Source organism: Primulina tabacum, chromosome 17 (genome assembly GCF_025594145.1).
Source record: "Primulina tabacum isolate GXHZ01 chromosome 17, ASM2559414v2, whole genome shotgun sequence".
NCBI lineage: Eukaryota > Viridiplantae > Streptophyta > Magnoliopsida > Lamiales > Gesneriaceae > Primulina > Primulina tabacum.
In genome coordinates this window covers 25,271,650-25,284,291 of record NC_134566.1, presented here as the reverse complement: position 1 = coordinate 25,284,291, position 12,642 = coordinate 25,271,650, and the positions used below count along the sequence as shown (strand labels likewise).

Below are 12,642 nucleotides of genomic sequence, written 5' to 3'. Positions count from 1 at the left end.
GGAGCCAAGGCGTACACCGATGTTGGATTATGCACAGCCGTCTCTTGATGGAGCACGTCCAAGCATCGTAAGACCAGTCATCCGAGCTAATCAGTTTGAGATCAAGCCAGCTATCATTCAGATGATTCAGAACACTGTCCAATTTGGGGGAATTGCACTTGACGACCCTAATTCTCATATAGCTGACTTTCTTGAAATTTGTGATACTTTTAAGTTTAATGGCATGTCTGATGACGCTATTCGTTTGCGTTTATTTCCATTTTCACTGAGAGATAAAGCTAAGTCGTGGTTAAACTGTTTGCCTGTAGGGTCTATTACTACATGGGAAGATATGGCAAAGGCGTTCCTGATCAAGTACTTTCCTCCGTCGAAGACTATGAAGCTCAGAGCCGACATTACTACTTTTGCTCAATATGAGCAAGAGTCACTTTACGAGGCATGGGAGCGCTACAAGGACTTGTTGAGGAGATGTCCACACCATGAGCTGCCTCTTGGGTTAGTTGTTCAAACTTTCTACTACGGTCTGCTTACTCCTAACCGTACTATGATAGATGCTGCTGCCTGTGGTAACTTACTGAGAAAGACGGCGGAGGAAGGATATGAGTTATTGGAGGAGATGGCTGCTAGTAGCTATCATCCTCAGTCTGATAGGCAGAGACGAGGTGCTGGAGTTAATCAAGTTAATGATTTGTCGGCGGTTTCAGCACAGTTAGAGGCTTTGAATAGAAAGATTGATGGGATGAGCATGAGTGGGTCGGCTATGCGTCTGCAAGAAATTTTCTGTGATAAGTGTGGGGGTGAGCATGATGTGCAGGATTGCCAAGATGGCAACCCATTCTATGTGCCTGAGGGAGCACCGGTAAAACAAGTGGGATTCCAAAACCGTCCTAGAAATGACCCTTACTCGAACACATATAATCCGGGATGGAGGAATCACCCAAACTTTTCATGGGGAGGTCAAAACAACCAACATCGCCAACAAAGAGGTCCACCATATGTGATGCACCAAGGATTCAAGCCAGAACCGTCTCGGGAGGAGAAGTCCAATTTAGAGCAAATGATGACTAAATTTATTTCTGCAACGAGACGAGATTTCAGAACCAGGATGCATCCATAAAGGGGTTAGAGAATCAAATTGGACAATTGGCTAAGTTGATTGCTAATAGGGAGCAAGGAACTTTACCAAGCAACACGGAAACTAACCCAAGAGAACATGTGAAGGCGGTGGAATTGCGTAGTGGAAAAACACTCGGGTCTAATGAGGAAAAGACCAAGCACGGTGAGGATGAGGTGAAAAATCGAGGAGGTAAGTCTTCTGACTCTACAGCTACACCTATTGCACAGAATAAAATTGTTATCCCTCCACCTTTTCCTGCAGCAATGAAGAAAGCTAAATTAGATGCACAATTTGGTAAATTTCTTGAGATATTTATAAAATTGCATATTAACATTCCTTTTGCTGATGCTTTATTGAATATGCCAAGTTATGCAAAATTCTTGAAAGATATCTTAGCAAATAAGCGGAAGCTAGAAGATCATATGACGGTGAATTTGACCGAAAATTGCTCCGCTTTAGTTCAAAACAAGATGCCTCCTAAGCAAAAAGATTCAGGGAGTTTCTCGATACCTTGCATTATTGGTGACATTAATTTTCATAAAGCTTTATGTGATCTTGGTGCGAGTATTAATCTGATGCCTTTTTCTGTGTTTAGGAGACTGGGATTAGGTGACCCAAGCCAACTAGGATGTCGTTGCAGCTGGCTGACAGATCTGTCAAGTATCCACGTGGGATTATCGAAGATGTTCTGGTGAAAGTGGATAAGTTTATTTTTCCTGCAGACTTTGTGGTACTTGACATGGAGGAAGATTTAGAGATGCCTTTAATCCTAGGGAGACCTTTTCTGGCTACAGGGAAAGCATTGATTGATGTTGAGGAGGGGAAATTGAGACTGAGAGTTGGATAAGAAGAAATTATTTTTGATGTTTTCAATACTCTCAAGCACACAATGCACAATGATAGTTGCTTTCGTGTTGATGTCTTGGATTCGCTTGTTTGTGATTTTGTGCAGGATGGATTGAAAGAACCATTGGAGGCCACTCTCACTACTGAAAAGCAGAAGGACGAGCTGGACGAGGAAAACATGGAGATGGTAGCTCATTTGAATGCCATTCCACCTTGGAGAAAGCAAGTGAGGCTTAGACTAGAGGAATTGGGAGACAGAAAAGATTTAATGCCTCAAAAGTCAAGCCTAGAGGAGCCACCTACTTTGGAGCTCAAACCATTACCTCCATATCTCAAGTACGTATATCTAGGAGAAAATAATAAATTGCCTGTTATTATTTCCTCTTCTTTGACAGATGATATGGAGAGTAAGCTCTTGGGAGTTCTCAAGGAGCATAAAGGAGCGTTCGCTTGGAAGGTTTCGGACATAAAAGGGATAAGTCCTTCGATCTGCATGCACAAAATTCTGATGGAAGATAAATACTCACCTCTAGCACAACCACAAAGGAGACTCAATCCAAAGATGCAAGAGGTAGTAAAAGCTGAAACAATTAAACTTCTGGATGCAGGTATTATCTATCCTATCTCTGATAGTGCGTGGGTAAGTCCTGTACAATGTGTGCCTAAAAAGGGTGGGATTACTGTTATTACTAATGAAAAAAATGAGTTGATTCCCACTAGAACTGTTACAGGTTGGCGTGTATGCATAGATTATAGGAAATTGAATGATGCAACCCGTAAAGATCACTTTCCCTTGCCATTTATCGATCAAATGATTGAACGATTAGCAGGTCATGAATTTTATTGCTTTTTAGATGGATACTCGGGATACAATCAAATCACAATTGCACCTGAGGACCAAGAGAAAACTACTTTCACTTGCCCTTATGGTACTTTTGCGTTTAGGCGTATGCCCTTTGGTTTATGCAATGCACCTGCAACATTTCAAAGATGCATGACCGCTATCTTTCATGACATGACTGAAAATTTCCTTGAAATCTTTATGGATGACTTCTCTATTTTTGGCTCCTCATTTAATGAATGTTTAGAGAATTTGAACTTGGTGTTAGTTAGATGTGAGGAGAGCAATTTGGTGTTGAATTGGGAGAAATGTCATTTTATGGTTCAAGAGGGGATTGTGTTAGGACACAAGGTATCGGAGAATGGAATTGAAGTTGACAAAGCCAAGGTGGAAGTAATCAAAAACTTACCCCCACCTTCATCAATAAAAGGAGTTAGAAGTTTCCTAGGGCATGCTGGTTTTTATAGGCGTTTCATTAAAGATTTTTCCAAAATTGCTAAACCTTTATCCTCTTTGTTGATGAAAGATGCTGAATTTAATTTTGATTCTACTTGTCTGCATGCATTCGAGATACTCAAGGAAAGCTTGGTGACAGCACCTGTTCTGACTGTCCCTGATTGGGAGCTACCGTTTGAGGTGATGTGCGATGCTAGTGATACAGCTGTTGGTGCGGTGCTGGGTCAAAGGAAGAACAAGGTATTTCATACCATCTACTATGCAAGTAAGACTTTAAATGATGCTCAATTGAATTACGCTACTACTGAAAAGGAATTGCTTGCTATAGTATTTGCTTTTGACAAATTTCATTCATACCTTGTTCTGTCTAAAGTAACTGTGTATACAGATCATTCTGCCCTAAAATACTTGCTTGCTAAGAAAGATGCGAAACCTAGGTTAATTAGGTGGATTTTATTATTGCAAGAATTTGATCTCGAAATTCGAGATAAAAAGGGTGTGGAAAATGTAGTTGCTGACCACCTGTCTAGGCTTGAGCATGTTGAAATTAAGGGCAGTGACGATGATACAGATGACTGGTTTCCTGATGAACAATTGCTTGAGGTAAATGCGTACCCTTGGTATGCCGATTTTGCAAATTTTCTTGTCACTGGCACACCTCCACCTAATTTATTGTTTCACCAAAGAAAGAAATTCTTTTCAGACGTGAAATATTATTTTTGGGAGGAACCGTTCTTGTTTAAGATTTGTGCAGACTCCATGATAAGAAGATGTGTGGCGGAGGAGGAGACCAATCAAATTCTAAACCATTGTCATGACCGTGAGGTAGGTGGTCACTTTGGACCCATACGGACGGCATCTAAGGTACTTGAATGTGGCTTCTATTGGCCAACTCTTTTTAAGGATGCTCGTTTGTATGTTCTCAATTGTGATAGATGCCAACTCACAGGTAATATTTCCAACCGTCATGAGATGCCTTTAAATAACATTATTGAGTGTGAAATATTTGATGTGTGGGGGATTGATTTTATGGGTCCTTTTCCTGCGTCTTTTGCCAAGAAATTTATTCTGGTGGCAGTGGAGTATGTATCTAAATGGGTGGAGGCAGAGGCTTGTGCCACTAATGATGCACAAGTGGTGTTAAAATTTTTGAAGAAACATATTTTTAATCGATTTGGTGCACCACGTGCAATCATAAGTGATGGTGGCACCCATTTTTGCCACAAAATTTTTGATAAACTGTTGGGCAAATATGGTGTCACCCACAAAGTTTCCACTCCATACCATCCTCAAACTAGTGGACAAGTTGAAGTATCCAATCGAGAAATTAAGAGGATTTTAGAGAAGACGGTTAATGTGAATAGGAAGGACTGGTCCATTCGGTTAGATTATGCTTTGTGGGCATATCGTACTGCTTTTAAAACACCTATAGGCACTACACCATATAGGTTGCTCTTTGGTAAAGCATGTCATCTACCAGTCGAATTAGAGCATAGAGCATATTGGGCGACCAAAGCACTAAACTTTGATTTTGCTCTTGCAGGTGAAAAACGATTGCTGCAGTTGAATCAGTTAGATGAGTTCCGGGGAAGAGCTTATGATCTTGCACTATCATACAAGGAACGCACCAAACGAGCCCATGACAAACACATTATAAGAAGGGAATTCAAAGTGGGTGAAGCGGTGTTGGTATACAATTCTCGCTTACGACTCTTTCCGGGCAAGCTAAAGTCAAGGTGGTCAGGACCATTCACTATAGCCAAGGTGTTCCCATCGGGTGCAGTGGTGTTGCATGATGGCAAGGACGGGACGTTTACTGTGAACGCTCAAAGATTGAAGCACTATATCGGTGGCACAATTGAGCCACAAATTGGAGTCACTCGGCTCCATGACAGTCATTGAGGACATGGGTGAAGAGTCGAGCTCTAGACTATAAATTGAGAACTACTTCTACTCCTTATTTTGATTTTGATTATAGTTTTTTTTTTAGTTATTAATCGCATCATTTGCATTTAGGTAGTTGCATGGCATTGCATTCAAATTTTTTTCCCGAACACTTCTCGCTCGGGCGGTCAGTTTGCGGGTACTCGTTTTTAAAGAAAATCCTTTTGCGAAAACGTCTCGCCAGGGCGGGAAAAATATACCGCCCTAGCGAGTCGCGCAGATTAAAAAAATTTTTCTCCCCGAAAACTTCTCGCTCGGGCGGTCAATTTTGACCGCCCTAGCGAGTCGCACAGATTAACAAAAAAATTTTTTTCCGAAAACTTCTCGCTTGGGCGGTCTGTTTTTACCGCCCTAGCGAGTCGCGCAGATTATAAATACTTTCCTCTTCTCTTTTCCTCCCCACTTCGAACCCTACTCCTCCCCTCCGATTTTCGGCACCCCCCTCCATCTTTTGTACTCAATCCTTACTATTTGGTGATTTTTCAGGGCAAAGACTCAATCTTGGTCCATACACTCCACGAGGAAGCATTTAGGCTACAAGATTTTCTTCTCCGGCGGTCTTTCAAGCAACTCCAATCATCTTCCACATATTCCGGTGAGCTTCTCCGGCGACCCTCAACAATTTTCCGGCGGTTGGATACTTTGTGCACTCCAATCTCTACATGGCACCCAAAAGATCTAAGGTAACTCAGGGTGCTTCTAGTTCTCGTTCCACTCCATCTATGTTTGTGAATGAAAAAGCTAGGGAAAGATTTGAGCATGCTAGACTACATAGGAAACCAATCCCTGAGCGTGGATTTAGCTCGTTTCTTATCGGTCAATTTTCGGAGTCCCAAATAGAAAGAAGAGGGTGGAATGCCTTTGTAGCACAACCGAATGCAGCAGTGGTTCCGGTTGTGCGTGAATTTTATGCCAATGCTCCGGAGGGAAATGAGTCGAAGGCATTTGTGAGGGGACATCTAGTCCCGTATGATCCCAAGACGATCAATGATATGTTGGGTTTACCGTCGGTGGATGATTCGGTGTTTCAGGCGTGGGTGCTTAACCCGGATTATGATTTGATCATTCGCACACTCTGTTATCCGGGCACCACGTGGAAACAACCGGGGACTTACACGGTCTTTCTTGAAAAGTTTTTGAAAGTGGAGGGGGCATTGTGGTATGCATTCTTGTCTAAGAGATTGATGCCGGTCGGTCATACGAGTGATGTGCAGCGTGAGCGGGCGGTTTTTCTTTATGCCATTTGTACTGGGATGGTGATTGATGTGGGCAGGCTCATTTTCGGACAGCTTAACATGTGCATTAATAGCAGCAATTTGGCTTTTTACTTTCCGACGATAGTGACTGAGCTGTGTGCCCGAGCGGGGGTGATATTTGCAGATGATGATGAGTGGTTACCGTCGATGAGAGCCATTGATGAGGCTCTTTATAGATCCAAGAGGGAGAAAAGACAGGCTGAGCTGCCCGAGGAGGTATTTTTCGATTATGGGGGAGCAGCTCAACCACCTCCGGCCTTAGGACATGCACCACCACCTCCGCAGCCACGCCGCCGTGCCATGCGAGATCGCCTCGACGAATTGGGCGCTTGGGCCACTTATCAGACTGAGTACCAGGCCGTTAATCAAGCCCACATTCAGAACATCGAATACTTGGTGCAGGGGATCTCAACTCATTTGGGCATCGACACGTCCGGCCGGCCACCTACACCAGCATACCCGCCACCCTTCCAGTTTCAATACCATTATCCTATGCCCCCAGCGGCTGAAGAGGGAGTCCCACCGCCTGAGAATGAGGAGGAGGACGATTTCTGATTAGGGGAGTTCACTGTTTCCCCTTGCCTTTTATTTTTCATATTCTTTCTTTGCATTTACATTCATGAGTTTTTTTTATGTTTTTAGTGTTTGTTTCGTTTTGTGCACTGAGGGCATTGCACAACTCTAGTATGAGGGGGGTAGATTGTTTTGTTTGTTTAGTTAATTGGTTTTAAATTGTTGCATTTCTTTTATTTGGTGTTGTTTATGGTGAGAATACATAGTGTATGAGCCAATGATGATGTTGAATTGATAGTATACAAAAGTATTGATTGGGTCACCTCATGAATGGTACTCTTGATTGTTAAAGCATGAATTTTGGCACAAAGTTGAACTTTTTGAGCACATATGTGTGGGGACTAGAATTTTGTAGGAATAATGGTGAAATTTGAAGGTTTTGTGTGGTTAACTTGAAAGGCATCATTTATGAGTTGATTTAGCATGTAAACCCGTGAAAATAAGTCACTAATTGGGACCTTGAATGATCACATGTGATTTGCCTTGAACTTTACATATACCTTTTTTTTTCAATGCACTGAATTAAAATATCATACTCCTAACCAGCTGTAATCCAAAGTAAATATTCTTAGCCTAGGGAGTACACGTGTGAAAATTGTGCATCAAAAAAAAAAAATATATATATATATATATATATATATATCGAAAAAATATATCGAAAAAGAAAAAATTGGTGGAGATGTAAGGTGAGGGGGAGCCGAAATAAAAGGAATGAAATTCTATTCCTGGGCTAAAAGTTGGAGATGTAAGGAGACGAGGAAAGTCAGACGAAAAGTCTTGACGATTGCACAATGAAAATGATCGGTGTACTCCCGACTGTTAGCCACTTGAGCTTATTTTCCTTCTTTTCGACACCCTTCTCTGCACTTAAGAATCGAATAAAGTTCAAATTATGGTTAGTGATAAATGGACACGGGGGTGCATGCTAGTGATACTTGTATTGAAGTGCTAATTGAGTGACTCGCATGATCGGATGATTGATCTATTTGAAGTACGAATGACTAGACCCATCATGACACACACACACGTTCAAATTAGTGTCAAGATTTATGTGTAGATGAGAATGAGTATTCGTTTGTGATTCGACTTGATTATGAATTTGTGTGTGGGAAAGTTCACTGAGGCATGAGCATAACAGTTGTTAACTCACCATTGACATTTACTTGTGTTGGTTATTTCTTGTTTTAGTATTTTGTGTTTGTTTTGTTTGTTTAGAATCTCGTGCTTTAACCTATTTTGCTAGAGGGCGAGCAAAAGGTTAGTATGAGGGGGTTGATAGGACTCGTTTTTACGTGTTTTTAGTGTTGTTTTTGAGTCGCGTTCATGCATCATATTAGTTTGTTTTAGTTGAATTTTGCAATTTTTTAGCATTATTGAGCATTTGACTAATCTCGTGTATTCTGTGGTTATTTTGTAGGTATTGAACCAAAAAGTGGGAGAAACTTTGGCATAATATCGAAGAGGTCTCGCTAGGGCGGTCAAAAGTGACCGCCCCAGCGAGCATTGTGGTCTGGCCGAGGATTATTTTGCGCAAGTGTCTCGCTAGGGCGGTCAAAAGTGACCGCCCCAGCGAAACCAGGGACAAGCTCGAGGAAGCTTATTCGAGGACCTCTCGCTAGGGCGGTCAAAATATACCGCCCTAGCGAGAAGCGAGATTGAGAAAGATTTGTTTCCAAATTTCTAGGGACTCTATCCTACACTATAACCTAACACACGAGATCAGCCGTTTTTGGACACACTTTATCAGACTTTTCATTAATTTTTCTTGGAGAGGAGGCTAGGAGCAAAGGAAATTTCGAAGACCTCGAGATTTCCACGCGTCGTGGCCGTCATCCATCGTCATCTTTAGTATTTTCATTATTCAGTATTTTATTTCTTACATTCATTGTTGGTTTTTATCATGAATTTCAGTAGCTAAACTCTAGATTTGTTAAAATTTGAGGGGATCCTACCCCGCACTCGGTGTTGAACATTATTTCTCGACGTTTTTATTAGTGATTTGTTTATGCTATTGTTCTTTCGTGTTTCAATCGAAGCCTAGCTAACTTCCTTTGATTATTTCATGTTGTTGATGAGTTCGATAGAATAGTTAACAATACGATCAAATAGTATAAACCACGGATTTACAATTTTAGTAGATATACGGAATTGGGTACGTGTCGATAGTGATAGTTCACCCGAATGAAAGCTAGTGGATTCCATAGAATGTAATGCAATCTTGAACTGTTAAATATTTGAGGACACTTGAGTACTTCATGTTTTTTATTAGTATTAATATAGCTCGACAGAGTATATTAATTAGTCTAGGGAATTCCGTCGAACGCACGAGTAAAAGTCGAGTGTAATTAGTTAAACACGAGCGGTAGGTGAACTGATAATTCCCAACAAATTCATTTCTCATTTGATTTAATCCAAATTAATCATTGCGTTCTTGAACACATTTTCTTTGCATTTTAATTATTTTAATTGTTTACTTTACATTAGTTTAATCAACTCAATTTATCGTTGCTAAAGAAATTTTAATTGAAAATAAAAATAGTGTAACGCAGTCCTTGTGGAATGATACTCGTATTTACTTACGTTTATTATAACTTGACTATCGTGCACTTGCGATATTTAAATCGAGCTTTCATTTATAAAATAAATTTTGGGATTATTCACTGTGCAAGTTTTGCTCGATCAACTCCCACTGGAGTCACGATCCATAAATCTTCCTCTTATCATCGGTAACGCCTCTGCCTGCTTTGATTTTACCAAACTATCTTCCTTATTCTTGCGCCGACTATCTTCTCTGAAAACCGCAGTTAAGACATCGTCGAATTTTAGAAAGCCCATAAGAATATTGTTGGTAATGTTGATGATAAGTTGATCATATGAATCTGGTAAACTTTGAAGTAGAAGCTCCACACGTTCATTTCCCCCTATTTTATGCCCCGTGGAAGTGAGTTGGGCAAATAGAGTATTTAGTGTATTGATATGGTCGGTCATCGATGAAGATTCCGCCATCCGAAGAATATAAAGTCTTCTCTTTAGGAAAATCATGTTGTGTAGCGACTTGACCTCGTACATCTTTGTCAGAGTATCCCAGATAACTTTTGTTGTTTTTATCTCATAGATACTTGACAATACTTCGTCTGTTATAGCCAAGTGTAAATTGACAACAGCATTATCATTCATCTCATTTCACTTTCCATCATCCGCAATCTCCACCAGTCTATCTCCAATAGCCGCCAAGCAATTCTCCTTTCTTAAAACTGCTTGTATCTTTATTTTCCACAGCATAAAATTGCTTCCGTTGAACTTTGCTATCTTGTACCTGCCCGCCATTATGTCTACAACAATTTAGTAGACTGGACAAAATAATCCCACCTTAATAAAAAATCTCAAAAAAATCTTTTCTGATGTGGAAGATCATTTTAGGCTGCAACCACATAGCATACTCAGAATTTTAAGAAATTTTAAACCAATGCTCTGATACCACTTGTTAGTCCCACGTGCGGAATTCGATATAATAAAACTTGAAAATAAAGAATAAACTGGACACCGAGATTTACGTGGAAAACCCCTAAAAATTATTAGGGTAAAAACCACGGACAAGATTAAAAGAATTCCACTATAATATTTTGTGGTGTATAACTCACTCACTGTGTTTTCAAAGAGAACACACAATCTCTTAATACAGGAGAACAAAACACCTCACAAATATTATAGAACTAAGCACTCAAATTCTTATAAGATGAGAGAAAACTCGAAGAAAGGATGATTTCAGAATGAAGATGGGAGCTCTATTTATAGAGCCCCTTGTTCGTGTGTAAACGCGTATAAAAACGCGTTTTCTCCTCTGAATTTTCTTGAGACAATTCTGCCATCCTTGGTTTGAAATTTCAGAGTCTGCAAATTTGTCCCTACCTATTGCCGACACCATTTAATAAACTTGAAATAGTATTGGATAATAAGCCAAAAGTAACATCAACATGAAAAATGAGTACAAATGACAAAGTTGAAGTAACAGGTTGTCATCTTAATATGTTTAACCAAGTTCAATGGTATTGAGATAATTGATTCACGGGCAACCAATTCATTCAACATGACTCAGTTTTAAATAACTTTTTCTTATGAAAACAATAAATTAAGTACAAAGTGCGCCTCCTAACTCTCAAGCAAGGTAATAAGATTTACACACATAAAGAAGAATACATAGTTGAATAAATGGAGTTGTTCTGTGAGCTTACCAGTTAGAGCCACTGCTGCTAATGTTTGATATGGTGAAGGAATCCATTGAATATCTTGGTGACCTTTTACCACCAGCTTTATAATTTAGCGGGAGTGGAACTAATATCCAACAACGGAGAAAACCATAAAGAAATTGGTCCTACAAAAATACTTCATCAAAATTTAAAATAAGTAAATTACACATTTCAACAAAAGAAGTATGTTTTAGAGGTGTCCTTAGATTAATTTCCTCACAAGTTCAGATAAATATTAGTTTTGTTTTCTACATGTAAGCATCACTAGCCTCAGTTGGAAAATGCTTATCCAGGAAATTAAGAGAACCTTCTTATGTTTACAAGGAATAGTTCTTAAAAAAACTCTAGAGACGAGAAACAGTAAAAGCATCATGCCATCATAGTACAAGCTTAAGTCCCAAGCTAGTTGGGGTTAATAACACGGACCCCTCAACAACGTACTGGTCAACTCGAACAAAGTCAAGTGCAGGCATCCCCGAGATAAAGAATGATCTAGTGCGGAAACAAATGAAAAACATTCCTTATGCTTCTGCAGTCGGAAGCTTGATGTATGCTCAGGTTTGCACTAGACCTGACATTGCATTTATTGTTGGGATGCTAAGAAGATATCAGAATAATCCAGGTTTAGACCATTGGAAAGTTGCAAAGAAAGTGATGAGGTATCTTCAAGGGACCAAAGATTATATGTAACGTCCTAGATTCGACGACTGTCCTCACTGTACCAAGACGAGTCTTTCCAGCGTGCTTATGTCCTCACTTACACGCACCCTGAGAAACTTCCGAGGAGGTCACCCATCCCAAAATTTCCCCAAGTCAAGCACGCTTAATTTCGGATTTCTTATGTGATGAGCTACCGAAAAGAAGATGCACCTTCGTGATATGACTAGTACCAATCAAATATTTTAAGCATTCTTTAACTGTACAGTCCATTACATTGAACAGTCTTGGAATCCCTCTCATTCCCGTGTGGGTCGGTTCATTCATGAACCCTCCACCTAGAAGCCTACTAGGAGCCGCTCATTGTCCGTGCAACTGATGGCACCGGCGATCACCCCCCGCCCTATTCGGCCCCGGGCCTCACATGCCCACCAGCTTCCGCTTGGTTCGTCCCCGAACCACACCGTACTAAGAGAGGTCTACTCTGATACCAACTGTAACGTCCCAGATTCGACGACTGTCCTCAGTGTACCAAGACGAGTCTTTCCAGCGTGCTTATGTCCTCACACGTACCCTGAGAAACTTCCCAGGTGGTCACCCATCCCAAAATTACTCCAAGTCAAGCACGCTTAACTTCGGAGTTCTTATGTGATGAGCTACCGAAAAGAAGATGCACCTTCGTGATATGAGTAGTACCAATCAAAT

General features: G+C 40.5%; 1 non-coding gene across 1 annotated transcript; it reads right to left on the bottom strand.

Annotated features, from left to right (window-relative positions):
- Nucleotides 1–379: 379 nt before the first annotated feature.
- On the bottom strand, nucleotides 380–486 carry LOC142532100 (small nucleolar RNA R71). The gene has a single exon (XR_012816492.1). It is a non-coding gene; the product is annotated as a small nucleolar RNA R71 (small nucleolar RNA).
- Nucleotides 487–12,642: the final 12,156 nt, after the last annotated feature.